At 37.4% G+C, this 5,559-nt stretch overlaps 1 pseudogene; it reads right to left on the reverse strand.

The window, feature by feature from the left end:
- Positions 1 to 202: 202 nt before the first annotated feature.
- Positions 203 to 598, reverse strand: LOC143822091 (large ribosomal subunit protein eL32 pseudogene; annotated as a pseudogene).
- Between the last annotated feature and the right edge of the window lie 4,961 nt (positions 599 to 5,559).

Raw genomic sequence — 5,559 nt, forward strand, 5'->3', positions numbered from 1 at the left:
CCATAGGTATTTTAGTACGGTTAAGTACCCTGTCTATGGATCGGTTAGCTTTATATTTTGTTCCTGGTGGTTATTCTGCTGGTTTTTCAGAAATGTTAGACCTGTTGGAGAAATATTGAAATGATCGGGAAAGGCCATGGGATGTATAAATATTTTTTTTTCTTCTGTTGATATTTTATTAAATATCGTTGTGTAAGAACAACTATTCATTCTCTTCGCTCCGCAATCTTGCATTTGGATTGGTATCCTTGATAGCAAGCTGAGCTGCCCTCTCCACAATTACTTTTCGATTCTTGGAGAAAACATTGTGAGCGATCTCTGCACAATATGACTTGTTGCTCATCATCAGCACCTCTAACTCTTTGACATTGTGGACAAGAAACTTTCTGAATCCTGAAGGCAGCATGTCCTTTGTCTTCTTATTGCTACCAAACCCAATGTTGGGCATCAAGATTTGGCCCTTGAATCTTCTGCGAACTCTGTTGTCAATACCTCTTGGTTTTCTCTAGTTACACTTGATTTTGACATAGCGATCAGACTGATGACGGATGAACTTCTTGGTTCTCTTCTTGAAGATGAGGGGTCTGAGGGTCGGCATGTGGTCAGTCGGCTAATGACGACACCCGCCCGCCTCGGAAGCGCCGGCAGAAAACGGATGTTCAAATATTTTGTTCACTTTTTTTCCTTTTAAAAGCTGGTAAATTAATAGGGATTTTCGTACAGTTAAGTACTGTATGTACGGTTCGGGTGTGAAAGGCCATGGAATGTAGAAATATTTTTTTCACATTTTCCTCCTGTAAAATTTAGGTAACTAAATAGGTATTTTTGTACTGTTACGTATTCTATGTACGGTTCAGGTAGCTTTATATATTTTATTGGGTGGGCAGTTTGTTTGTTTTTCAGAAGTGTTAATACTGTGGGATGAAAACTGCCATGGTTGAGAAAGGCCATGGAATGTAGAAATATTTCTTTCACATTTTTTCCCTGTAAAATTTAGATAAATAATTAGGTATTTTTGTACTGTAAGTACAATTCAGGTAGCTTTATACATTGTCCCGGGTAGGCATTTTCTAGGTTTTTGAGAAGTGTTAATACTGTGGGAGGAAAACTGCCATGGTTGGGAAAGGCCATGGAATATATAAATATTTTTTTCACATTTTTTTACTTGTAAAAATTAGGTAAATCCATAGGTATTTTCGTACGTTTAAGTACCCTGTCTACGGATCGGTTAGTTTTATATTTGTTTCCGGGTGGGTATTCTGTTGGTTTTTCAGAAGTGTTAGACCTGTTGCAGAAATATTGAAATGGTTGGAAAAGCCCATGGGATGTAGAAATATTTTCTTCACATTTTTTTCCTTTTAAAACCTGGAAAATTAATAGGGATATCCGTACGGTTAAGTATCGCATATACGGTTTGGGTAGCTTTATATATTGTATCGAGTGGGCATTTTGTTGGTTTGTTGGTTTTTAGAAGTGTTAAAACTGCGGGAGGAAAACTGCCATGGTTGGGAAAGGCCATGGTAAAAGCTGGTAAATTAATACGGATTTTCGTACAGTTAAGTATTGTATGTACCGTTCGAGTAGCTTTATATATTGTTCACACTGGGCATTCTGTACGTTTTTTGGAATCGTTAGACTCATGGGAATAAAATTGACGTGGTTGGGAAAGGCCATGGAATGAAGAAATATTTCTTTCACATTTTGTCTTGTAAAAATTAGGTAAATTAATAGGCAAATTAACAGGTATTTTTGTACGTTTAAGTACCATGTCTACTGATCAGTTAGCTTTATATATTGTATCGGGTGGGGATTTTGTTGGTTTTTCAGAAGTGTTAAAACTGTGGGAGGAAAACTGCCATGGTTGGGAAAGGCCACGGAATGTAGAAATATTTTTTTTCACATATTTCCCTGTAAAATTTCGTAAAGGTAAAGGTAAAGGTATCCCTTGTGCAAGCACCGAGTCATGTTTGACCCTTGGGGTGATGCCCTCTAGCGTTTTCATGGCAGACTCAATACGGGGTGGTTTGCCAGTGCCTTCCCCAGTCATGACCGTTTACCCCCTAGCAAGCTGGGTACTCATTTTACCGACCTCGGAAGCATGGAAGGCTGAGTCAACCTTGAGCCGGCTGCTGGGATTGAACTCCCAGCCTTATGGGCAAAGCTTTCAGACGGCTGCCTTAAGTAAATTATGTATGGTTCCGCTAGCTTTATACATTGTTCTGGGTGGATATTTTGTATGTACCATTCGGGTAGCTTTATATATTGTTCAGATTGGGCATTCTGTTGGTTTTTTGGAAGCGTTAGACTCGTGGGAGTAAAATTGGTTGGGAGAGGCCATGGAATGAAGAAATATTTCTTTCACATTTTTTTCTTGTAAAAATTAGGTAAATTAATAGGTAAATTAACAGGTATTTTCGTACGGTTAAGTACCCTGTCTACGGATCGGGTAGCTTTATATTTTGTTCTGGGTGGGTATTCTGTTGGTTTTTCAGAAGTCTCAGACCGGTTGGAGAAATATTGAAACGGTTGGATATCCCATGGGATGTAGAAATATTTTTTCACATTTGTTTCCTTGTACAATCTGGTAAATTAATAGGGATTTTCATACAGTTAAGTATTGTATGTACGGTTCGGGTACCTTTATATATTGTTCAGACTGGGCATTCTGTTGGGTTTTTGGAAGTGTTAGACTCGTGGGAGTAACATTTACGTGGCTGGGAAAGGCCATGGAATGAAGAAATATTTCTTTCACATTTTTTTCTTGTAAAAATTAGGTAAATTAGGTAAATTAACAGGTATTTTCGTACAGTTAAGTACCATGTCTACTGATCGGTTAGCTTTACATATTGTATTGGGTGGGCATTTTGTAGAAATATTTTGGTTCAGATAGCTTCATATATTGTTCCGGGTGGGCATTTTGTTGCTTTTTGAGAAGTGTTAGATTTGTGGGAGTAAAACTGAGATGGTTGTGAAAGCCCATGAAATATATAAATATTTTTTTTTTACTGTATGTATGGTTCAGGTATATTCATATATTGTTCCGGGTCGGTATTTTGTTGGTTTTTGAAAAGTGTTAGACCTGTTGGAGAAATATTGAAATGGTTGGGAAAGCCCATGGGATGTAGAAATATTTTTTTCACACTTTTTCCTTTTAAAAGCTGGTAAATAAATAGGGATTTTCGTATGGTTAAGTATTGTATATACGGTTCAGGTAGGTTTATATATTGTTCAGACTGGGAATTCTTTTGGTTTTTTGGAAGTGTTAGACTTGTGGGAGTAAAATTGACATGGTTGGGAATGGCCATGGAATTAAGAAATAAATCTTTCACATATTTTTCTCGTAAAAATTAGGTAAATTAATAGGTATTTTCGTACGGTTAAGAACCATGTCTACTGATCGGTTAGCGTTATATATTGTATCGGGTGAGCATTTTGTTGGTTTTTCAGAAGTGTTAATACTGTGGGAGGAAAACTGCCATGGTTGGGATAGGCCATGGTACATAGAAATATTTCTTTCAAATTTTTTCCCTGTGAAATTTAGATAAATAAAGAGATATTTTTGTACTATTAAGTACTGTTAGTACGGTTCAGGTAGCTTTATATATTGTCCTGGGTGCGCATTTTGTTGGTTTTTGAGAAGTGTTAGCCTTGAGGGAGTAAAAGTGACATGGTTGGGAAAACCCATGGAATATATAAATATTTTTTTCACATTTTTTTACTTGTAAAAAATAGTTATATTAATAGGTAAATTAACTGGTATTTTCGTACTTTTAAGTACCCTGTCTACGGATCGGTTAGATTTATATTTTGTTCCAGGTGTGTATGCTCTTGGTTTTTCAGAAGTGGTAGATCTGTTGGTGAAATATTGAAACGGTTGGGAAAGCCCATGGTATGTAGAAATATTTTTTTCACATTTTTTCCCTTTTAAAAGCTGGTAAATTAATAGGGATTTTCGTACTGTTAAGTACGGTTCAGGTAGCATTATATATTGTTCCGGGTGGGCATTTGGTTGGTTTAAAAGAAGTGTTAGCCTTGTGAGAGTAAAATGGATATGGCCAGTCAGTCAGTCAGTAACCTTTTATTGGCATAAAATGTATAAGACATATAAAAATAGGGTTTAAAATTTCAACAAAATAATAAAATGGGGTTACATGACCAAACAAATCTTAAAATGATTAAATAAACTATAAGAGATAAAATACAAGGTAGGCAGCATATTATAAAAGCATCTTAGTTAAAACTCTGGCAACTAAAATGGTTATCTCTGGGTCTTTGTCAGAGAGCAGAAATTGCAAGGTCATAGATTTACTTACAGAAGGCTTGTTTCCCAGCAAAGCAACAAAGCTGTCATCCCGACACTGCTCATATAAGGGGCAATCTAGCAAAATGTGTGAGACAGAGTCAGGGCAGCCAGAACCACACGGACAGAGTCTCGCATGGTATGGGATATGATGGAATCTTCCCTCTAAGACCTTTGAGGGGAAAGCATTCATTCGTGCCAGGAGAAAAGCTCTTCTCAGGGGTGGGACATCAAGGAGATGCAAATATGTAGGCATAATATTTCTCTGCATAATGATGCCAAAGAATGCTGGTGAGCAGACTCGAGGCTGGGTAGGTATGAGTTCCTGCTGCTCATGGTCTAAAATTCTCTGTTTAATAATCCGGAAGATACATTTTTCTTCCAGAGGTAGTAGGGAGTTCAGATCGATGCCAATGGAGACTAATTTTTGTTCAATAGCCTGGAACCATTGAAATTTAAGAGGGTCACTTTTTAGACAAGTTAAAAGGCTGCCAGTTTCTATTCTAAAAAACAGTCTGACCCAAAATTTAAAAGTAGCTATCCAGGCCCTTGTCTCTACCCTAATTTGGCCAAATTCTGCGCAAATGGCATGGGAGGAGACACAGTTGGGAACCCCTGCAATTTGCCTATAGAAAGCAGATTGAACACCCTCAATAGATTTATTAAAGGCAGGAACCCATAAGGGGCATCCAAACAGGAGCTGAGACATTACTTTGGAATTAAAAATTTTAATTGCTGCAGGGATAAATTGGTTACCTTTCGCAGAGAAAAAGAACTGTTTTATCAAAGAAGATGAGGATTTGGCCAGATTGATAGCTTGTTGGCAGTGGGAGCTCCATTTCTGGTTATACTGGAAGGTAACACCTAGATACCTAAATGTTTTGACTTGTTCTATTGAAGTGCCTCCAATAGACCAAGTCATTGCATGCCAGCTCTTAGAGAAAACCAAAACTTTTGTTTTACCATAGTTAATTACTAACTTATTATCTTGGCAATATTGGTAAATGGTGGATAAGTATTGTTGTAAGCCAACCCTGGTATATGAGAGTATTGTAGTATCGTCGGCATACAACAACAAAGGAATATGCTGGGAACCAGCATATTTGGGGGATGACCATTAATTGGTTCCAGTTTTAACGCTAAATCATTAATGAATAAATTGAACAACAAGGGGGCCAGAATACAGCCTTGCTTAACTCCAATGGTCATTGAAATCTTAGAGGTTAAGTCTCCCTTTGAAGAATACCAGACTTGGCAGG

This window comes from Paroedura picta, chromosome 1 (genome assembly GCF_049243985.1).
Source record: "Paroedura picta isolate Pp20150507F chromosome 1, Ppicta_v3.0, whole genome shotgun sequence".
Classification (NCBI taxonomy): domain Eukaryota; kingdom Metazoa; phylum Chordata; class Lepidosauria; order Squamata; family Gekkonidae; genus Paroedura; species Paroedura picta.